Source organism: Zootermopsis nevadensis, unplaced genomic scaffold (genome assembly GCF_977971745.1).
Source record: "Zootermopsis nevadensis isolate Lab colony 2312 unplaced genomic scaffold, Znev_1.0 Znev_ptg000006l, whole genome shotgun sequence".
NCBI lineage: Eukaryota > Metazoa > Arthropoda > Insecta > Blattodea > Termopsidae > Zootermopsis > Zootermopsis nevadensis.
Window position 1 is genome coordinate 286,402 of NW_028259138.1, and position 25,222 is coordinate 311,623.

The window sequence follows — 25,222 nt, forward strand, 5'->3', positions numbered from 1 at the left end:
CTGCTATTATGGGCAGTATTAAAATTTTCTTTTTTAAGTAACTCATTACCGAAATATATAATCTGTGTATTTTAAATTTGTTGGATATAACCCCAAATATTCGCGCTGTAGCCATGTTTGTAATTATTGATTTATGAAAGGTATGGAGCATAATTTGTAACAATACTTATAATCCGTCTACTTACAACATTTTGTCTGTTTAATTCCCGTGGTCCAATAACTGTTGCTGTAAACTATGCTAAACGAAAATGTCTGCACTGATAAGCCATACAATTCGTTCTTCTACATTTTACATAGAAACTACCTGAACAAAATTTCATGTTTTTTGAAGACGTGTTATCACACGTCATTTCAAGACCCTACAGTAAATGTTGTTACTGTAGTTTCATACCTACAAATTTGTGCGTCCTTTAAGTTGTTATTACTGAATTTAGAAAATTAAAATAAAAGAGATTATTACGATGGTCTTCGACAGCACAACGCCCGTTTGTTCAGCGGATATGCCAAAACACACAGCACGGTCATATAATAAGCCTTCTTGTTACATAAGAAAGGAAGGAAGGTAAAATAAAGAATATATTTGATATTAAATTAAGTCCTTGTATAATTACATTATCCAGGACTGATGTTCTACCAGAAGTAAGTAGGATAAGTAATCAGAATATGTACAAACAGCAATTAATCTACTAGTGGAAAAGGCCAGAGTTTATTTAGGTTAAGAGTAACCACTAAGATATTCGATAGTTTATTGGACATTAGTAGCAAGTCAAGATCCTCCCAAGGAAACTTAACCAGGTAACCGACAGAACATAAATTTCAAACCGAATAACTATTGAACATGCCAGAAGCGTTGCAGTTTCACCAAACCTGTTGTTCGTCACCTACACTACTTGAAGTATCTGCGGTGTTGAATTGCAGCCGAGACATCGTCTATTTTCATTAAATGCAACAACCTGTTAGAAACGTCCTCGGAATTTAAATTATTTGTAACATGCGTCACAGGTTTCACGTTGGAATGAATAACAATATAACGACAAAACATCACCACGAAATACACAAAATTATTCAGAGAACATCCAGGTGTAGCGGTTAGATACGTTTCGACAGGCCTCGTGTTCGAATATCGTTCAAAATACCAACCAGAATATTGTATTAAAAACAGACCCACACTGTTTTCTCGCAAAGGCCTATTGTTACAAATTCGCAACTTAACATTTCTGATTCAACACTAGACAGGCCAAATCTTCGTCGCAGAATACGGAAAGCAATAAAAGCTACCTATCAACTCTACGTGTGAAAGACATTCAAATACAGTATTTACAGGTTGACGCTTTGGAGTTTACGTGCTCAGGGACCAAGTTTAAAGAAAAGGCTTGCTTCATTCGCATTCGGAACATACGCAACACAAAAGGGTTTCATTAGCCAGCTGCACGTGTCTATCCGCTCGTTCAAAAACCTACAAATAACACAGACACTAACTCACAGATATTAGTTGAACTCGGTATGAACATACCGTAATTGGGGACTTTCACATTTTAACCCCCAATCATCAAGAATACGACTAAATGAGGCCGTTTGTAAACTTGTGAGTTGGGAAGAAAACTGATGTCATTTGGGGCGATTTGAGGTTCTCATTGTGGCGAGAATGAACATGGCCATCTTCTGCGTTGCTGCGCCGTGTAGTCTGGTAGAAGCTTATCGACGTTTCAGAACAGCTTGCTGTTTCCATTGTCATAATCAGGTTGATGGAAGCAATAAATTCTACTCGGGGCAATACCCCGTAAGACAGCCATGTCCATATTTCTTAAGATATTGTAGATGCGTCATATTGTGATTATTTAAATAGTATTAAAATATATTAAAATTAGCCGTAGTCGGTAACCAGCCACGATCCAATACAGTACAGTACATCTCCGATCTCTCATAATACTGATACGATATTACTTCTTGGTCCATATACAAAACATTGACATCACTACGAAATACGAAATACAAACATATTAGTGACCTGTGATACTACAACGAATGAAGAAACAATATAAAGGACAAGAACATCATAAGAAAACTGAAAACTAAAACACATTAAAAATCAGTAAAATATCAGTAATTCAGTGAAAAGTTTATATACATAACACCTGATGATGGCTATATATAGCAGAAACATGTCGTGTATGTTCCACATGTAAATCGAGTACTCGATAGGGAACGTAAAATGATATTTTGATCTTTTAATTATATTATATTGTGATTGACGGCTAATTTTAATATATTTTAATACTATCCATATTTCTTCTTAACGGCTTTTCTTCGATTCTTCCTTTCATCACCTTTTCATTCTACCTCCTTAACTTTTTCCATGTCCTTTCCTAACCTCGTGTTAGCTAAAACTTCTTTCATCACATATTTTCCAAAGAGGGTGGTAAATTTTGATAATATAACATTTCCATTGAGCAGAGTCCTTCTTCAGAAATGAAATAGTACACTCAGCTAGTCAAGAAATTTCCCACACTGCATAGAACCCGAAAGTTTATAACCGTGCTCAGCAGAGCCCGCCACCAGTCTCTCTCTACTGAGCTAGATGAATCCAGTCCATATCTCCGAACCCAGTTTCCCAAAGATCCATTTTAATAATATCCCTCACATACGCCTTGCGATTGGTCTCTTACTTGCATACAGGTTTTCGAATCAAAATTCTGCATTTCTCTTCTCCCACTTGTGAACAGTCCAGAACGTCCAGAAGATGACCTTTTTCATACTCCCAGCAGTGAGAACCTTCGATCACACAAGGTTGAGAAAGAAAGGTAAAGTCAGGCTGTGTCCATCTCCACTGTGATGTTCAGTAGGCGTGTAATGGAGACAGGAGCTGGGTGGAGACCTCGCCACACGCTTTCCACTCACATATGCTCTCCTGAAACGCTGGTAACCACTTAGAACAGTACGCGGCGTCACAACCCAGAAGACCACATTTCACATTTTCACTGCCGTCAAAACATCATTCTATTCAGGGAAACAACATTTTTTTTCTGACGTAACTCGCTGACAAAAAATCATGCCAGAAAAAGAGACAGGATATCATGTTAGGTGTCATTGACGTGTATAACATGTTACGTTTCATTGAAGTGGATATCATCTTGCGTATCACCGAGGCGAAATGTTCCATCGGGGTATGAGAGAGAAAGATACACTCTGAAAGTGTCCACGTTTTTGCTGATGTGCTTCTGTGTGACAATGGAGAGAAAACAGACAGATAACTGTGAAATGTTAAACACATCCGGAAGAAAAAGTTATGACGGAAATTTTTTCTTTAAGTGTCTTTCTGTATGCATAGGCCAACCACCAATGGCTATCAGCAATTAAAATCAATAGTCCCAAAATCAGCGCTATTTCTGAGCATACTTTCCACAAGTAAAAGTATTTAACACTCGGTGCAGACAGCATAAATGACCAAGTGCTGTCAAGTGGTGTAAGACAAGCAGACGTAAAGGACTTCCTACACAGCGAACTGTACTTTCCTGTGTAACAGGATTTGGTGACGCCACTGCAGCTGGACTTCCGCTCGGATTAATGGACAGCAGTTTTTCAAAACGATAAGGCTTGCCCTCTAGAGTGGTCATTTCGTTGAAAGCCAGACCACATGGAGGCACTATCTCGTGTTGTTTTAAACAAATGCCCGTTGCATCCAGTATTCTGCCTGCAATTTCCCACCGTCACGGCGGTTCTAGTCTTGCAATCTGCGTCGTGAATTCAACATCCGTTGTTGCAATTGCTCAAGTGTCTCGCGTTTCCATATCTTCAATACTGAACTTTCCGAAGCCCCCAAAGGGTAGAAAGAACATAGCAGCCATTGCAGCTGCCTCAATGGTCACAATTAGTGGTAGAATATCAATTGAGTTTTCTCCTCTGAGGATTTGCAAATACGTAACTGATAAATTGTTCGTGTACTTTTCATATTCCACACTACCAGGGTGGTGGCGTAGCAACGAACATCGAACGTTGTCCGTTCTTGTGAGATATCAGGTTCTCACGGTAAAGAATATGAATTTGACTTCTGGGATGTTGCATCGTATAATCTCGTAGGAATTAACCGACGTTTCGGAGGTGCTTACTTCTTCACCCTGATAACGGAGGCAGTAAGCACCTCTCAAACTTCTGTCAATTTCTACGAGATTACGTGCAGAAATATCACGTAAAATTCACGCCATTCTCTGAACACTATAAACGGTTAAAGAAAACATCCTCTCTCCCTCTCTCACCCCCCCCCCCCCGACGGTTTTTATTTAACCGTAAAAAGTCGTTCAAAGTATGACCGACCACGCATCAAACTCTCATCGGACAAAATAATTAGAGGAGTCACAAAGTCACAAAGACAATAATTTTCTTTCGTGGTTTACACATAAGTAAGAAGAATATAAAATGCCGAATTAATTATTGTTAAAGCAGGTGGTACATATAGATACTACTAAGCTCTAAAGGGTTAAAATGATGCTGATAGGTAGCTGATAAATATAGTAAGACAAAACTCATAGAGGTTTAGAAATGAGCCTTAGGTTCAATGTAAAACTGAGCATAACGCGGGTCTAATGTTGAGCAGGTTGGGCTGGGTTTCTTACGAGTACCTGGACCGAGAGAATGAAGCCTACGAGCTATCAGACCTGACAAGCTGTCACGATTAACTCAGATTTCAATCTTAACCACGAAGAAAACAGAGTGAAAAGAACAGGAAGTGAGATGTCGCCGTGCTACGTTCACAGCAGGCGTATACAGATAGGATGGGTGCAAACGGACAGTCGAGAAACTGGACATGAACTGGAAGAAATGGGACAGAGACGCCAGGAACATCGGAACAAATTAACTAACTCTCCGGTAGCAGAACCCGCAGGTCCAACACCAACAACACCAAAGCCCACCACCGACACGATCCTGAGCCAAATCTATCCATTTACCATTCTATTAGCCCACCTCCCTAAGATCCATCTAGATATTAAACTCGCATCTCCTTCTTGGTCTGCCCAGTGGTCGCTTTCCAGAAGGATTTCCCACCAAAATTCTGTACGCAACCCCTTCCTTCCCCACATGCGTGCTACATCCTGAAGAAAAGCAATCTTTCCGTCGGTTATGGCCTTCTGGGTTGTAATTTTGTGACCAGATGAAACGTTTCGGAGAAACATACTTCCCCATCTTCAGCAATGAAAATGGGATAAGTCTGTTCCTTCAAAACGTTGGTGTCTATATAAAAGAGTGCATGGCTTTACAAACCCGTTACAACTTCACTGCCTAAGAACCAGAAATCTCTTAACCTTTCCACTTTCAAGACAAAAAGATCCGTAACTAACTACGTTTATATCATTTCCTGTTTCTTAATTTTATATAATGTTCCACATTAATAAGAGAACGTGTCACGTGTCCTTTTAATTGAAGGAACAAGCTTGTCACGAGCTTAGTGAATCACAAACACGTGCATATTTTACGTCGGAAACGACAAGAATGCACTATGGCACTCTGCAACACTTTATTCCCTGTTCGTTATAAACTGAACTACATGTAAATTTTCATGTAAAGTTTATGTTTCTAAATTGAACAAAATGTCAATCTAGTTACTACAATTTAGCAACGACTATACAAATGTAATCAACAGCAAATTCACAGAGCAAGTATTACATGCTTATTGGCAAATAGACATATATAACAATGCCAAATGACGCTTATAACATGCTGTAAAATACATATAAAAAGCAAATCTATCCTAGTGAGATTAACCCTCGATGTTGGAGTCCGAAGACACACTGAGGGAAAAGAAAAAACTATAGAACTTAACAAGTATTACTTTACAGCAGAAACTAAGTAGTACCCACGAAACTTGTAGCAAAATAAAACTCCATCAGTCTCGTAAAACTTTAAAGGCACTAAAGGTTGATGGCTCTGGGAAATGCTGAGAGTGCTCCAGTAATCGCGTGGTTAATACCTGGGCACTGACCTGCTCCGTCGCGATTTAGAACTTTTAATGAAAACCAGTCAGGCTCTCAAAAGCAAGTGCAGTGCACAGTGATTCGACCCTAATATTCCGCCCTTACAAATTACATGCTGTCATTTCATGCAGTAAATAAAGTGAACGCAATATAGACAGGGCTTTGTCTTAAAGTTTCATCTCCAAAACTACTCTTCTATTTAGATCAGCTTCAATGCAAACGTAGGCTACATTAATGTAAAATTAACTTATTTTAAAGATTTCTGTCTTCTGGGTTGTTGAGCTGTGTAGTCTGGTCGATGTTAACCAACGTTTCAGAGGTCATACTGCCTCCGTCATCAGGGCGGTGAGTATGAAGATTTCTGTCTTCTGGGTTGTTACGCAATGTAGTATGGTCGATGTTTACCAACGTTTCAGAGGTCATACTGCCTCCGTCATCAGGGCGATGAAACGTTGGTTAACATTTACCAGACTACACAGCGCAACAACCCAGAAGACAGAAATCTTCATACTCACGGCTGTGATAACCTCAAATCTTACAATTTTTTAAAAAAATTAATAGGTCTGCATATTCGTGAAACACAATTGTTCCAAATATTTTTCTACATAATGAGGACAAGGTTAAAATATAACAGAATAAACAGTCACGAACAGCCGACGAGGGTGGTCCTTTAGATATGGTTGCTGGGCGTCGGTCCAGCAATTCTTCGCCCTAAAACTTTTTACTTTACGAAACTTTACAAAGAACTCGTGATCGACGGTTTCCTTCAACGTACCTAAGCGACGTTTCAATGCAATGGGAATTGGTGGCTCCTGGAATGTTGACAGCTTATGCAGAATAGTTATCCTCTGTCACTAGTTACTCAAGAAGCAAAGTTAAATTTCGATAAAGTAGGAATTCAGAGGAACTTGGTGAAGACAGTAGTCAAGAAAATCGTGTCTCTAAACCATGGAGAAAGAAACAAGATCCACAGCTTTAAAACTGACATTTTACAGAAGAAATATCGTAAAGGTAAAAAGCGGCCAGGAAAACACAATTAGTTAACGATAGCATTTCATACGTAATGCTGTGGGATCAGCTGTGTGATCTTTCTACAACAGTGAACGATTAGATTTTATCGCCAGTTCCAACTCGAAATTAATTGTTTACGTATAAATGCTTCATACTTTCGGCAGTACTCCTTGGTCGATGCTGTACAGTCTAAGCTACTGAAAATGAGTCTTTGGATAAACTATAAATATATATGTACTCCTTGGACGGGTGATCGGCCACCCACAAGGCATCTATTTGTACCAGATAATACTGCACATAAGAGCGCAAAAGAACGTTCATACGTATATTGAGATTTGAAAACAGGACCCCAGTGTTCGTCCTCACGTAACCCAGCCTAAGATAAAGGACGCAGACCAAATATTGTGTTGGTCCTTCACTTAGTTTTACCATAACTTAAAAATACTGGAACAATTAATTTCTACTGCACACTAAAAGACTTATAAACCAATGCTTATTGCTTATTTAACGACGCTTTCTCAACGTTGAAGATCGTACATCGCAAAATTTTAAAAAGACTGTAAATAATGCTTGAATTGGAAAGGATTTGGAAGGAAGAACTTACAGTCTATTTAAGATGCTATTGCTACATTTCCTGTAGGGACGTCTGGACGAAGCAGGCGTGTCAACACCGGGATGTTCGGTGCGAGAATTTTATTTATTTTAACATAAAATAGAATATTCTACTTTACAGACCGAAACCAAATTTACTTCTTCATCAGTGACCTACGAAAATAAGCCGTCTCACACACTTCAAATTCTGACTTGAATTCTGTTAAGTTTAAGGAGCACCAAGGATCGTCCATTTTTCTACTCCGTGAAATTATAACTCGAGGAAACAATCAGGCAAAGTGACGGTAGTGTACCGAGACACGTCACACAAGACAGCAGACGAACCATACAGAGTGACTCGTAAATATAGCAGAGAGACGAGAAAGTCTTTTTTTCACAATAAATTCGTGTAGAAAATAATGAAGTAATTTTAAAATTCAGTAGTTGAAAAATCTGTCGGTAGATCCTCATATTTACGACAGTCTGTCCCTCCACCATTTTAGTGAGGACGGGCGACATAAAATGGGATAGGAATTAGGCTGTCATACATTAGGCTCCTTCAAATGCGAACAAATAAAACTCGGATACCCGAGATTTAGTCTAGTCTTCATACATCGTTTTGTAGAAAGAAGGGCCAAAATGTGATAACAGTCGAACAAATGTTGTAATAAATCTGAGGTTTTGCGATTTGACTCCTCACGGCGGAATAGATGTCGACTGGAGTATTCCAGGCTGCGACTTCGTGTGGCCCTGTGATCAGAATGTTTCGGGCGAATGTGTGGCCTTATTCTTCAGGGTGAAGTGAACAATGTTCGACAACACAAATTTTACACTCAAAGCGTTATCAAACTCATAAATTAGTAACAAATCTTAGTTCATAAAACAATGTTTTATTAACGTCACAGCTTACATACCAGAACATGTTGATAATACTATGAATAATTAATTGGTCGCAGGAGGTAATCACACAAGTATCGTGTCGCACTTTTTGTCGGTATTTCGCAAGAGGCGATGAGCATTTGACTTCGCCGTACAATGTTTACCTCAGTCCTTCCCAAGAAATGTAAGTGCAAAGACTTATAGTATATGAGACTGCTATTTCAGCTCAGCCGAGACAACGAGGACTGAATTTTACACCAAATTTGATAACAGTGAGTCTAATTAAAACTTGTCGACAAATTCACTTTGTTTTTGTAATCGGATAACAAAAACAGGCAGTTTAGGCAAATACAAGCGCGAAGTGACTGGATGGGGAATCCGCAAGCTACATTGACAACCATGGTTACTGTGATTATTCTGGGAATCCCAAGCTATTCTAACAAATCTGATTACCCTGCCGCCATTTGGGAAGGTCAAAGATCAAATTCTGTTGAACGCACCAGAATTATTACGCTGTGTGTACATTTATAACGTATTATTATTATTATTATTTTTGTTAGACAATAAACTATATTTTAACTGCCATGTAAATTGTGTTCATTCTCAGACACTAAGGACCTTAGGGCTTATTAGTTTTATTACTTATAATTCTTCTTCTCTAGACAGCCTTGTTGTTTTGTATAATGCTTTAATTAGGTCAAAGCTTGGGTATGCCTCGGTCGTTTGGAATAATCTTACACAGACAGATTCTAATAAATTAAAAAATATTCAAAGAAAATTTGCCAGTTTGTGCAATTACCAATTTTTTCAGTTTAATATCCCACGCAAATATGAATTGATCCTATCTACTTTAAATTTTAGAACACTTTATTCCAGACGACGACATCTCGATGCGTTATTTCTTGTTAATGTCTTTAAGGGCAAAATAAATTGCCATTCCATTATGGACGCTGTTGGTTTACGTGTGCCGGCGAGGCAAATAAGAGAATTTTCTGCTTTTAGTGTGAGCAGTGCGCTAAGACATAGTCCTTCAGCCAGGTGCGTCATCGCTGCAAATGACGTATGTAAATCTTTGGACGTATTTAGCATAAACATTGTCTCCCTTGAGGGCACGTTCTCAATGAGGGAAATGATCTAGATAGGTTGTCTTGATAGATGATCTAGCTTCGTTATCTGTTTTTTATATTTCTTTAACGTTTTACAATTATATTAGTGTTCCCTAGGTGGATTATTTATTTTTATTTATATTTCTTCATTTATTTTGCTTTGTGTTAATATTGTTTCTATTTTGGGTTTGCCTGTCCTTGGCAGTATATTTAATACTGTACATGTATAAGTTTAGTTAATCTGTTTGTGTACTACGTTTCATTATTCTTTCATTATTATTGTTTGTATTGTCAGTGTTTGCCTGTTATTGGCTTCTTGTTGTTGGCAAACACTTAAATGAATGAATTGAATTATTATTAATAATAATATAACCGCAGTTGCTAAAACAGTCATCAAATAACCTAAGAAGGAAGTAAAATTCACGAACAGGGTTCAATGCTGTCGAGTCATTCTGTAGCAGTCGAAATGTAATCGTGCTCTGGGCTAAATATAGGCGATCACAATAACATGTTTTGTGTTTATTGCAACAGCTACATAAACAAATAAACTTTCAGAAATTTGTAAGTCTAATTTATGGTATGTTCACATCAATGCAAGCATTGATAAATAGGAGTATGCGTGTATACCACGATGCATTGAAATAATGTTAAAAATGGACAACACAAAGGCATTCAGACAACAGTGTCCTAAGTAGCTCTCTGGTTTTACTAGAACGAGTATGTACAAAATTGCTAATGAAAAAACGCGTCATTATATCATACAAATACTTCAATACAGTTCACATTTCACAAACAATTATCGTACTATAGGCCTATATTTTATACATTTCCAACTTGGTCTTAACAAATTGTCGCTCTCCAACGATTTTTCCATCAAAACAATGAACACATATTTATTCTTTCTCCATATCGAAGCTACGTATCTCTATTAATTTGGCTAACGTAATATTGTATTCATGTGGGCGACTAAAGCTTTTCACAATCCTACCAAGCGAATTCGCAGGTTCGTACTGTAATGAAAAATGATTTTTTGACGTAAATACGTCTATATTTTAGGGTCAGTGTCATTCGGCATAAAGTGAAACGAAAAAGTGAAACGAAAAAGTGTAACTGCATTGTTGTGTTTCCTAGGAAAAGTCAATTATTTACTCGGCATTATTGTTACCCACGAAACGTCACCTGTTTACACGGCATTATTGTTACCTACGAAACGTCGTCTGTTTACTCGGCATTATTGTTACCTAGGAAACATTTCATTACATTATTTTCCATTCCCTTACCTTACCTTACATTACATTACATTACCTTACCTTACCTTACATTACTTTACATTTCTTTACATTACATTTAGCTACCACAGACCCATCTTAAGCGTAACTAATTCAAATAAAATAAGCAATGTGTTAAACAATTTTATCTCAATTGTAAAGCATGTATAAAGGAAATATTTAGAATAAAGCCAATATATAAACTTCCTTTCCGTATAGACGTATTTACGTCAAATTCTCCGAAACCTTGGTTCCACTGACAACTTTTGTCATCACTGAACGTCGCTTGTGTGTTACATTATTCTATCACACATTTCATATATAATAAAGATAATATATGTTGAATTAAATTATATTGAAACTGAAGCTGGAATTATGTACCAAATGGGTAGAACTGTGTGTTCGTCCAGAATGAAACAGCTGCTCGTTCTGAAGTTAAAATATTTCTGTGGTCTGTGTTTCTCAGCCACTGCGGGTTGAATATCTCGCACTGCACGACAAATCAAACAACACAATTTCATGGTGTAAAATTTCCTTTGAGTTTCCAACCCTCACAGGAAATATTCTGTTTCTGTATTCCCAGAAAGGAAAAAAAAATAAGGATAGAAATACCGTCTCGTCAAAGCACCCCTCAGTGTACATTTTAGTTCGAATGGTCGAGCTAAAAATAAAATAAAAAAAAACAACTCTCGAATGGACTTTTTCACATTTCCGTCACAGAAAGTTCTCAGTGAAAGGGCTTCCTAACAGTTAAAGCGTTTCTGTGGGTTCCCGAGCACAAAAGAGGCCTTACCACAGCCTCGCGACACTGAAACTGAACTTTAAAATAAAGAGTGCATTAGAACGTGTGAGGACTACTTGACACGAAGAGAATTCTCACAATCTCTTGCCGCAAAATCATCCGACACTGTAGTTGGGCCATGTAACATCATTTAATCAGCTGATCATTAGTTTAGCTGAGATCTCTATGCAGATGCTGTGTGCACCTGACACCAAGTTTTTGCTGAATACAGCCCTAACTTAACTATCTATAACGGCGCTATTGTTTTACTACGCACATTTGTCCTTTCCACTTTACCTCTTCTCCCTGCTGTCTAATTCAAATAATAAATTTCTGATTTCGTTTTCCCATTTACATTAATTTTGTAAATATAATTTCCTTTATTTTTAATTCTACAGTATTGGCGCAATTTATTGTGTCCTCATAAGCTAACTCTTAGTTCTTAATAAGCCATTTTTTACGCAAGCCATTCCCGAACGTTTTTGTGTTATTTGTACGTCACGGCATCTTCGTCCCCAGACAGAGGGCAACTTCCTTTCTCGATTCTTCTCCTTATTCTTCTCAGCTCCCAAATAGCAGTCTTAAACCTTAATAACATACTTCTCGCATTCCAAGTGAAATGTGTGTGTTATTCCCTAGCCAACTCCAGTCTCATCTCACAGTACAATGTTAATGAATTCGTTTCCTTCATATCTGCAAATAGATTCTGTCGTTCTGTATCAACGCACCTTTCTTTAATATTTCTTCATATAGCACTCACACTATTCTCATTTGGGTGTTGTCAAATATATCCCAGCCCTGTTTTATTAAATTCTTCATTCTTTTTCTTTTCAGAAACTTCCAAATTTTAAATTGTAATTCGAAACACGCCCTTGCCAGCTCTTTCTTGTTCAACTGCACAATTTGTAGGCAATGTTTTACAATAAAGCATAATACTTTACCCCCCTTCCTTCCAGGTATAGTTCAGTAACTTCCTCTGATGTAAATGTAGATATTAATAAAATGTTCTTACAAGGTCTCCCGTGAATTACATCAATCTCCATCCATCCATCAAATAATATCTACAAAACGTGGCATTCAAAGAACTATAACTTATTAAATATGTGGAAATTTCCATATCATTTCACAAATATGGTTAATCGTGTGTTAAATGCTACTACATTACCTTTTCCTTACTCACGTCTGCCGTTCTGAATCTGTAGTACCAATTCCCTAATAACAGCAAAAAGTTTTTCCACACGACCGAAACCACTGTCGATCTACCTACCACGAAATCTGCTCTAAAGAAATAAAACAAACGAACACAAAACAATATCAGCGCCCGGTTTGACAGAAACGTCGCAGCGAAATCACAACGGAATATCACGCCGCTTTCATGCTGCCTGGAGCCAGGTGGACTAAAAGTAAAGTAAAGTTTGTCCCACTACACGCCATGTAGGCGTTTGGGGTGAGTGGAGGTATAGCTCCTCTCTTCCTTGACCTCGGCACTAGATGGGGGTGAGTGGTCAGCATCACGCCCCGGCCGGCTTTACCCCCGGGGAAGGACCCCGGTACCCATTGTAGAGGAGGCTGGGTGGGCCCCAGAGCCAGTCTGGACGCAGAGGCTAGAGGAAAAATCCTCTGCCCCCGTCGGGGATCGAACCCCGGTCGTCCAGCCCGTAGCTAGTCACTATGGAGCCAGGTGGACTGCCTTATAAAAATTCACGAAATTTTCTTAAGACGTCATAAGAAAGTCAGAGATGCCTTTTAACCTAAAACTAGTGCCAATTTTCAAATGCCATTGCAATAAAATATTATTTGAAATGGTTTCTAATTTTGAGTTCTTTGTAGAGTAGTGGATTTTAATACAGCATAGATACGAATATTTATGTGCGTCTCTATCAGCCGACTAGAAACCGAAATTCCTGCAGATTGGATGTTCTGAAACTTAGAAACATAAACCTCTCCCAGCTTAACTTTTCCACGATTAATTCATTCACTAATGACTAGTTACAAACGTAATAAAATAGGTTGTTTAAACAACGCTGCATCTACTGACTCAGAACGGAATATAACGGTATTCGAAAGTCGAAATATGCATTATGGAAAGTTGTTTGATAATGCTCATTAAGTGTCACCCAACAGAGTATGTCAGGAGGTTATACGGAGGTCGTCAGAAAATTAATAAAACATATTCTTTAACAAATCTGTTTCAACTGCCACAGGATTGTAGGTATGAGCAGTACGTATTCTAAAGCTGGAAGGATTGAACGATAGGTCAAGTTGTTTTAAGGTATCGATTGTGGTATTCTGGGTTGTGGCGACGTATTGTCTGCTAGTATCAGATGGCACCTATCACATCTTCAGAATTAAGATTGGCTGCTAATTATTTTAATGTATTATATAGAAGGAACTGAAATAAATCTCTGACACCAACTACAGTTAGCCTAAAATAATATCTCCTTCATTGTTATTTTCTTTAACATGTATTTCACTAACTGCTAACGCCATAAAGGCAGGAATTATGAGTGTTCGTCCAACTAAAACATGTGATTATTGGTTCCAAAAGAAGACTGGCGATATTTTCACCAGCACTTGAGAAATGAGCTTTCGTGTTCCTTCAGTGCGCTTTGTTGGAGCGCCAAGTTCTCAAGCGACAGCATTTCCTGAAGAATGAAAATAAGCTCTGCAGCTCATATTGATTTTCGTAGCAATGACTGAGCGGGGCAAAGAAATGCGAGCGAACGTGTGCGTGCCATTTCTTCATATTAATAATTCATACACACAGATCTAAATATCAACACCATACAAAGTAGTTAAATGTAAAGCAAGCTGCTAGGAAACGGCTATTTCCAAACAGCAACTTAAGGCTTGCTTTCGCTTCAGAAATTTCTTGTTGCAAGTACAGAAAACTTTTGGCCGTGTGCAATTCGAATGCGGATGCAGACACATATCGACACCGTAGACCGCGAATTGTTGGCGTTCATGTGTATTTTTTTAGCCTTAGAGCTCTAGTTGAGGCTGCTGTAATATTATTCCCAACACACACGTAATCTCGACCAGCAGAACGGGCAACTTATATTTTACGTGGCTTTCCTCAGCCTCTACTGATAGATGCCTGAATATCTCAAGTTATGACTACTTCTTTCCATATAATTTCCAATTAATTTTTCACGAATAGTTCTATCATTTGACACTACACAGTCTGAGCTACTGACAGTGTAGTTAAATAAACAAAGCATAAAGAAATAAACAAAGTCACACAAGGCGTAAGGTCAGCTGATCTTGGAGGACACCCTTCTGCAAAACAGCGCTACAAGTGTTCTTTCAATTTAAACATTTACCTTTGAATTCACAAGGATTTATCTTCTCGCCTATGAGTCTATAATCACGGCACCATTTATGGGAACTCGGGCTTAGAAGAGTTATTATAATTTCAAGTACTGGAAATTATGAGTATAAACAGTATGAGTATCCTAGGAACAGTTATGCGACTGAAAACGTCGGTTCCATGCCTGTTTGAATGACAGATGATTTATTTCAGGTTCTGGTGATGTAGGACTAAATGTACCATGAATATAAAGTTTGAAATTTCCTGTGAAAAGTCGAAAGCTTCCTCTAATTACACACAGCTTTATAATACAGATTACCCTATATAATAATTTTGTATCTAGAAATTTACAACAAATTCTGCGAAGTATTACGTAACAACTCAGTAGATTGTACTCTGAGGACGATGACAAATACGGTTCTCGAAACGTCGGTGTTTTATCCATTCATCCACTTGACACGGTTGGTGGCCCGAGAAGAATTCATTATACTTAGTCGCCGTGAAAGCTTCAGACCATACATGTCATTCTACAGCTCATGGCGATGCTGTAATAGAAACCCTAGCAAGGTTCATTAAACAAGCACTACGGCTTTAGCACACGCAAGCAAGAGCATGGGATAACTGAAGCAGATAAACCTTCACCCCTACATTTCAGCATTTGGACTATGCATGGCTCTATTGACCGCAAATATACTTACATTAAAGGCTTGTTAAGTGATCTCTGCGTAGCTCTCGACACGGTAAACAGAATCATATGCAATCATGGAAGTTTTACTGAAAGAATGCTTGGTAATCACAGGTAGGCCATGCTATTAATCGCACCTCGAGATTAGAATTAGGAAAAGACAACAGAAGGAAAAGGATGTTACTCATTCCCGTGGATAAACATAACACAACAAAAATTTGCATGAAATTTCAGATGACAACTCGATGAACAGAACCAAGAACTAAAACAGACTTCACGAATACACGGTTTAATAAATTCACAATAAAGATGAGGTGTATAATGAAATTAAGAGGGAAAATATATTTTCTAGAACGTCCGAGATGACGTCAGAACTTTTTACTTTGACATAAAAACAAACGATGGAAGAGAGAAATATAAAATAGCAGAAGAAATTATCCAGGTTCAGAAACTGAGGAGAAGCATATGAGTGGAAAAAATGAAATATTTTTGGCTTCGTGGGCAGAGTTTAAGTTCATTACATTAAGCTGTAGAGTGTCCTGAGGATGACAGCTGATTCCAAATGCAAAAAAATGAATGACTGAAGATAAAACAATTTTACTTCAGCTGTCAGTTGATCGAAAAAGAGTGACAGAATCAGTCTCACATAACGTTCGAAATTGATTACTTCGGGGAGAAAACTAGCCAAATTATCTTCCGCGCACTAATTGCAAACCATGCCCCAAATTTTAAATCATGCACCAACACTTCATGAACAGCATGAGGATTTTCTGTGCTCCAGCATCTGTTATTTTGGCTGCTTACGTAGCCACTTAAAGTGAACCACGCCTCGCCAGAAGAGAATCTAAGTTCTAGGTCAAGATGTCCATTGAATACCGATTCCTGAAACCACCTACAGCATCGAATTCTTGCTTCGCAATCTGGAGGCAAAAGTCTATGTACGACTGTAGACTTGTAAGGTCATAACTTTAAAAACTTTTCACCAGTGTGAGCTGTATTTTTCGCTATTCCACACTGAAAAGCCAGAAGACGTAACAACTTCTTCGCGCTTGCGTCTAATCGAACCCCAATGTCATAAAGTTTTTCTTCTGTCATTACATGTCTTTTTGAGGTTTCATTTTGCCCGGCACCGAACGCACAGAACGTAATTTTGTTAAGATATGGTAAATCGTTGCTTTACATTGCGCTGTGGTGTCAGGATACTTCCTACAATCTGCGGTATTTCCTTCTTGAAGAACGTTGTGCAAATGTATCGTATACGAATAATTTCTGTTCATCACTACACTAGGAACTCTGTATTTATCATACGGTCAACTAACCATGCTAAACACGCAGTGCTATCGAGATATGCCATCGAGTGACAACGGTTCGGCGTGGGAGAATAGTTTTCTAGCCGGCCGGTCTAAGGACAAATGGGATTTCCTGTAATATATTATGTACATTCACGAGCGTCTCAGAGAGTTCACCCTGGGCATATTCGCCAATAGTACTACTAACACGCTGGCTCCCAACCTATTTATGTCGGGAATCAATGTTGTACCGTGATCCACCGGTAACGCTCACCCTACACCGATAAAAATATTGAGAACTCTTACTGTCTGGGTCATTTAATATTTCGGTGGCTCTCACAAACCTAATGTATTTTTCCTGTCACATCTCTGATGTCAGAAATTGATCATTTCACTCCACCCAGACTGAGTGTCAAACAAATTTTAAAGTGGTGTTTACCGCTGACCTGAAACTTACACTCAACATGTTAAACAGTGTTGCGAAGTTCAACATCCAGCTTACTGCAATATAAAATTATGCATCGGTATCTTAATAGGAACGTGTTTATAGTGACAAAGAAATGCTGTAGGACTGAACCGTGACAAGCTGATTGGGTAACAGCTGAGACTAACAATTGGCTGGTGGGGGGTCGGTTTTCGACTAGACGATGTGTTGTTTTATAGGTTACTAATTTCAGTGTGCCTGTTACCTTGATGAGACAAGCTTCTATTTAACCATCCAAAATACTGAGTCCATTCGAATGTAGAATTTGTGCATGAAAAATTTAAACGCAATGTGTAGCTTATACAAGAAATCGTAACTGCTTTCAATACAGAGCCATGAGTGCGTTATGTTTCTATTTTTCGACACATCTGCATCAAGGTCAGTTAAGTTGAGCATAAACGCAAATAACACATTTTGAAACTCGGTACAATTACTAGTACCTCATTCTGCTTCTGATGAAATCGTCCAGCGGCGAATCACGGTCCACTTTGACAAAACGCGGAACATGCCATGAACAAATCCCACAAGACCAATCTTCAGCTCTCGCTATGGTAACAGTATAACCCTCACGCCTTCCACTACTGTGTACAGAATGAGAGTTGACGAGGCATTTGCGGTGGGAGAACACGTGGCGTTGAGCTTTCTATACCATCATTTCATTGTAACATCAGCTTTAGCTTGAGCTGTGGAGCACAAACGATAGTTCTGTCACACCAGCTTCACTCACAGTTGTACTGAAATGCGCAACAGCACGTGAAACTGCTTCGCCATCTTTCAGTCGGTAAAGAGTAAGTATCTACAGACTGGAGAAGCGATTAACAAAAATAAACTCATCCCCTCCCACCACCTCAACCTGAAACTCAGGAGCTACGAAATTAAACGTTTTCGAGTGTATGGAATTCCAGAAAAACCGACTGGAAGTACGTGCATTGCGGGAAGCATACCGCAATGGACGGTGGAGGACGCGACATGATTAAGAAGCCAAACCAAATAATTCAATTTCTTGCAGCACGAACAGCTACAACCAGTAGCCATTTAGTGGAATCTGAAAATAAAATGAAATAAAATAAAACGCGATGCTCATCTACAATGCATTACAGAATTCCTCCAAGCGGACTGCTGCAAAGGCAACTCTCGGACCGTGCCCGGCTGTTGAGTGTGACTGACGTACGTTTATTTGAGCTAGTCTCAGACCTCGACAGATACAACATTGAAATTTCCGCAATAGCTGTCTAGGTCTGAAACTAGCTCAACCAGGGGCGAAACATGTAAAAATTATTCTCCCCTTTTCTACCTTCGAGCTTAAAAAACACTGTACTTTTATTATTTTATAATTTAAACTTTGAACAAAGTTTAAAAAAACAGTTTTAAATATTATAATGCTACACTGTTAAAAACCCTCAGATTTCGATTAACACTGGCATTTAATCTTATTGTAATGTATTAGACCTATTTAATATCTGCAGTGTTCCGCAACTAATGTGCCGCGAATTTTCAGAAGAAATTTACATTCGGAAGCCATAGCTACAGGAAAGAAACATCTTATCTTTCTTAACTTAAATTCGTAACATACACACACACACAGGCCCATCATCGATAGTTTCATTCAACGTGTTTTATGTCTTGTTTCCATATGCCCGCAATTTTATAAGCCAAGATATATAGATATGTTCAGGATATAACTATGTGCAAAATTTTTTAGTTTACCGTCATACGTATTTTAAAAATTAGTGTGCCGTGGGTGAACACAGTTTGCCGAGCACTGATTTAGTGGAAACATGATTCACGCAATTACGTAGTAGCTACCAGCAACAGAATTAATTTTCCGTATCTAATTATGATGGAAAAGAAATAGGTTTTACATTCTAAAACATCCATTCAAATCAAAAGTAAGTGCTTGAAAAAAATATACCGAAACTAAACTGACAGCTATCAAAATAACGTCACATCTGTCATATCGACTCGAGATTTCTGCGCGTACTCTGTCCGCTTTCTGTGAGAAATTCAACATTTCTCGCAGAGTTTGCTCTGGAAATAGAACACGTGAAAAATAAATGTTTTTTTTTTCTGGAGCTAAGGTGAAGCAGACTCCGCACAGTGGAATTGTCGAGCCAACGCTAGCGAAGCACCAGTCAATATATAAAGCAGCACTCCTACGTCTATACTTCGAAGAACCTGGAGGATGAAAATCGACGCCGTGCGGTCTTGTAATTATAGGGCTGAGTTCTGGAAAACAATTTGAAAAGTCAGCAAATGTCCAATACTTTTCCTCCTACACTTCTCCTGCAATTCTTCACTGACTTAAGGAAGAAATTAAATGTCAGCGTGAACAACGCATCGTATAAGGCAAGTAAACAAACTAGTTCGAAACGAGCAGACAAAGGCAAAATATAATCTTTATATTGATCGCTGTATTCACCTTACTTTTTATGAGTTAAACACTTGTTAGGATTTGAGGTTTTCACGCCGTGGAGGCAGTGAATACCTGTTTTACGTCGGTAAACGTCTATAAGACCACACGACGCTACAACCCAAGAAGCAGCCATCTTCGTGTGATGAGCATCCGCGACGGTGGCTCAACCTACAGCTAGAAGTCAAATCCTCCCCACGACGATCTTAAGCCAAAACTTACTCGTCCAGGAGCTGACCTGACATCGGTGAAGTATCAGCGATAATATTGTCCTGCCTTAGGACGTCGGTAGGTTTAAATCCTGCTCGGATCAAGAGTGTTTTCCCGTGTTCTACTAAGTCTTTAGAGGCTTTTTACTGGGCCACTCATTCAGGGATCCCAAACCCAACCACATATTTAAGAATATTAATGTTCTCAGAATTCTGAAACTAAATAGGTCATAAAATTTCTGTACTCAGGAAGCTACCAATGAGCCGACAAAGATATTCTACAACACACTACAGGTAAATAAAGCTGAAAACAGGTTCGCATGACTACTTGTTTGTGTTCTATTAAGAAATGGCTTTCGTGCGGGTTAGCCTACAATAACTTCATCAAGCAGAAAGCAACACTGGAAGCTTCCATCTGTTGCAATCGCTACCAGCTCGACTCATAGTTTTTTTTCCGAAATTTCTAACTGTATAACAACTTTGTGACGCACTCTGAAACCCGAGATGTAACCGCAGCTGTTGGGAAAGCACAAGACTGTGTGATTGTGTGCATGGTTATATGACGATGCTGCTTCAGATTAATGGGTTATGTAGCACTGAATGGAACGGAAGATGATAATAAATGACAAGGATGTAAAGATTTAGAAGGAAGCCTAGTTATCTGTTCGAAGATTCCAGTGTTGGTCTGGACAGACTTAATGAAACCAAGAAGAATCTCGATCAGGATGGACGGTAAGAGCGCCCGAGATTCGAATCCAGCGATTTATCCGCCCCAAACAGACTTACTATTTACATTATCGCTGTACCAGTCGGTTCGCTCCTCACCTAACCTACTCCAATCTGACTTGACCTAACTTCCCTGACCTAACATCCAAAATAAACAAACTTCAGAAAGTGTCGTAGTTCATCTTTAGCACAGGTTATGTCAATGTAAGTTACGGGCATTTTACGTATTCTGAACCTCAACCACATAGGAATAAGACGCATTCAGGTGCTGTTGTCTGTACTGCCACATATAATAGGTATAATTAAATATTATTCTGTATTTAACGATGTGTAGTCCATCAGATAAGGAGCTCAGTAAATCTAAACAGATTTTTTTAAAACTAAACTGTGAACACTTGCGTGGGGTGTATCAACATTTTTGATTCTCCATTTCTTCCGACAGATGCATCCATTTTGCCTGAAACAGTGCCATGTTGATGTGTTCTACTCCAGTTAATTATTAGTTTTGAGTCATGCTTTCATGATTTCGGGTAGTGCGATCTGTGTTAACAGTTTTCGCTTCCCCAAACTCGTTTTTCTAGTAAACCTAAAGACGATATATCTTTCGTTATCCATAAATCTAAAAATGCAATTAAACATACTGGCTTACCTCGACATCAACACATACCTACAAACTTCTATCAATAGATGACCCGTGTCTTCGGTATCAGTACAAGGAATCACGATTGATTAGTCGTAAAAGGAATACACTCGTCTCTGAATTAACGTGTTAGTTCAAATATAATTCGTGCTGCAACGCAGAGGAAATTACAACAACGCATCAAAACGACTATTACCAGCTCAGTTCACAAGTCAACAAATATGGCACTCAAATAGTTTCATCTGAAATCACGCAAAGTCTTGATCAGTCATAAGTTCGTACTGTGAAAAAAGCGAATGTGTAGCCTTGCTTCACAGAAGACATGAAACTTTATCAACACAATTCATTCTTTAAAGTACATTATTTAAGTGCGTTATGTTCAATTCCTCGATTTTATTTTATACTAGTGGGAAAAAGTCGTAGAATATAAGCGATAAATTTCTGTGGCATTATCATCCCTCATCCCCTAGTTTCCTTTTAATTACCCTTTCTCCATCTTTATCGCCTTTAGTAAAAGTTCTAGACGCTGAAGTTGTAAAATAGAACGTCCTGTCATCTAGCGTCATTTCTTAGAAGAAGGCCAATTATGGATAACACGCACACACAATCATAAACATATCCTGAAGATTTCTGTCTTCTGGGTTGAATTCATCGCCCTGATGACGGAGGCAGTATGACCCTCTGAAACGTTGGTAAACATCTACCAGACTACACAGCGCAAAAACCCAGAAGACAGAAATCTTCATACTTACAGTTGCGAAAACCTCAAATCACACATAAACATATCCTATTATTCTGTACCTACATTTCACTCGCATGCCTTATTTCTGCTGCATACTATAGTGCAAGGATCGTTCATATGTATCATTGCCAAAACGTACCTACGACCCTTGTCTGATGCACAGCGCACGGGATGTGCACATTAACAGTATACAAGTGTCTACAACCTGCTGGAGCGAACGGGTCTCGCCACAACCACTACGCGACTTGAATAAAAGATGTTACGTATAGGAAGCGAAACTACAATAACCTAAGTAAGAATTTACGCTTCTTATTGTTTTTATAACACTGTTATTATTGTTTTGTAGACTCTTGGACAAAGGCCCATTCACAACAACAACAAAAATACGTTGCCTCCTTTGCAGACACTTCTATAGGAAAGTGTCCAGATTGTTTATTTTGGTTTAATTTTGCTTTGATCTACGTATATTTAGTGTATATTTATTAGTATTGTAGTGTTTGCTTCTTATAAACTCTTCGCTGTCAGCAAAAGAACTTAACTGAATCATTGGCGTTCCTAGTATTATCACTACTTCTACAATTCAAACTTTCAAGTAAACAAGAAAATTATCAGCTGCTTCAAATACTCAGGTGGCTATCTTCTGAGTTGCTACGCCGTGCAGTCTGGTATACCTGAATACTCGACCTGCATACTCGACGCCGTGAACTGCTTCTAATTCATTCTCGGGAAATTCTGACTTTGTACAGGAGGCGCTACTGAAGTTAACTGCCTACAAGACCAAGGCGTTCTATAGGCAACCAGAAACTCACTCGGAGTTTGTGTGCCTAGCTGACACCACCGGAAGCTGTACGCGTCCTCTAGGGAGTTCGTAAGACGTTACCAATTTCTACTACGGACCTCAAGCGAAGCGACGTGACTTCCTACAGTTTGACAGCAGTGATCACTGACAAAAGCCAAGCACGTCGCCGTTAAAACTACGCCTTTGCTAATTCTACTATATTTTTCCCCATAACTCTCTGGAGATTGTACTGCTATAATCGAACATTCTAAATTAGGTGGCTGACTGCAGTCTCCTCTGCGAAACTTTCATGCTTTGGTATCTGAATACTAATACGTGCAATCAACACACCGAAACATAAAAATGAGCAATAGATTTGTTTAGTATTGCAAGATCATATTCAAAAACACATTGCTAATACAAAGTTTCTGAGTTATTCTTCTGCACAAATAACTAACCCAATATATTCATAAAAATTAATTATGGTAGCTCAGTCTGTAAACTGTTTGCGACAGGACGGTCAGGGTTTGATTCCCGGCAGGACAGATATTTTTAAATTCTTCGGGATGTCGAGACCGGTTCTGTGGGGGAGATCTTCCAGCCTCCCTTCAAACAAGGATCGGCGAGTGTTTTTTCGGGGATGAAGCGATCAGAACAAGAAGCAGATTACTGATCTACAACTAATGCAGAAGTCAAATATGTGTATACCTTCACCACCAAGTATTCTTACGTCTTTACGGCACAACGAAATCAACCCATTTAAATTTAGTTAAATATTTCTAACCTACAAAATATGGAATACGTCATGCTCCATCGAACACTCTTTCCTTCCTCTGCTAATGCAGTCCTAACCACGTCATATTTTTAGATTCAAGTCGGTACTTCTTGAATGCCTTTGATATAATTTCTTATATTAGTTCCCATCTCGTCTTTGTATTTCCGATTTTAACAACGTTTATTATCTCCTTACCTACTTCTTTAGTACTTACAATTTCTGAAATCTAACTTTCCTCTTCTTTGTTATACGAATTCATGGCATTTCTACTAACCATCATTAAACTGGTTGAGTACCCTTCGCTCATCTAGGCAAAATTTTAGATAATTTCATTCAAAGTGCCAGTTTCATTATCTAGCTACTGCACATTTTATAAAACTCAAATTACATCTACGATCTAATACTCCTACATCTGGGTTTTATATGAACGTTGCGTTATTTTGACTGAGAGTATTTCCTTGCATTTTGAAACCAATAAATAATTATTAGTATCACACTCAGCGTCTCTGCAAGACTCTATATCAATTACACTTCACAACCGCAATTAAAATGTTATCAGTCGATATACATTATGTTTTGTATGTTTTAAAACACGCTCTTGACAAAACACAACAAAGATCATTAATGTCCTCACTCTATAAATAACAATTTAATGAAAATTTTATTCTTGTTAATCTCCCTTTCCTTCAGACCTAACCTAACCTAACGTTTCATGCAGTATATATTGACAGACACGTCCTGAAACACATCACGGCTACCTTCCATTTGCGCATGAACTGCAGCAAACAGCTTAAAAGAGTTGAAGCTCCACAAATCTTCTTGGAATTCAGTCATCGCAATTCGTAAGGCTTTTGTCCGCTTGATGCCCGGCGCTGTTCTGTGCAACAACTTCGCCCTAAGTAGACGGCAGGAATACGCAAGGAGCCTGCAGCAGCTGTAAGAAAAATCCACAAAGCGAGCTTGCAGTAGTAGTTTGCAAGTGCGGTTTTCCACTCCAGCGTAATCCCGCAATGAGTTTCTCATCCTAGCGTTTCTCTTTGGGTCAGCTATTCCCTGAATACGCAGAATGTTCTGACAGAACAAGAGGCTTGCCCGTTCATTTGCAGCCTGCGTCAAGCAGAGGCACGGCATATGAGGGGTTTGTTCTTATTTACCGAGGTTATATCGATTACTGACAAAATTTAACACTTCAAAAGCACAGTCGTAACTACGTACCACCTACTTCAACAGTCACCCTATTTGCATTTTAACATATCGTATGATATCTCAAGATACACAGTTACTGTTTCCTTAAACAGAATTAACCGATTGATCTTTGTAATGGAGACGCTATTTTATAAACTACAGAGGTCATATAGCGTAGGGAAAAATACCACGCAGATCGAAACAGCTACTAGACACACCGATATAGTAAAGAGATTCACTCTTAATGGATGTAGGACCATCCCAAGACAGATTTAGCAAACTTTTCTAGATATCAGACTGAATTTAAAACGTCCCTACGTATACGGACAGGCAATATTATTTCAGGACTATGTATTATATTTTATTTGTTATTGTTTGTAACATAAT

General features: G+C 38.6%; 1 long non-coding RNA gene across 4 annotated transcripts in view; it reads right to left on the reverse strand.

The window, feature by feature from the left end:
* LOC110838917 (uncharacterized) overlaps nt 1–25,222 on the reverse strand; it is a 230,739-nt gene that overhangs the window by 197,759 nt on the left and 7,758 nt on the right. For 2 of the 4 annotated variants that reach the window (XR_002546282.2, XR_002546283.2), the window contains exon 3: nt 23,320–24,584. The exons of the other annotated variants lie outside the window; for them this stretch is intronic. This is a non-coding gene — a long non-coding RNA (uncharacterized LOC110838917). Of the gene's footprint in view, nt 1–23,319; nt 24,585–25,222 lie in introns of those variants that run through there. 4 annotated transcript variants of the gene reach the window in all.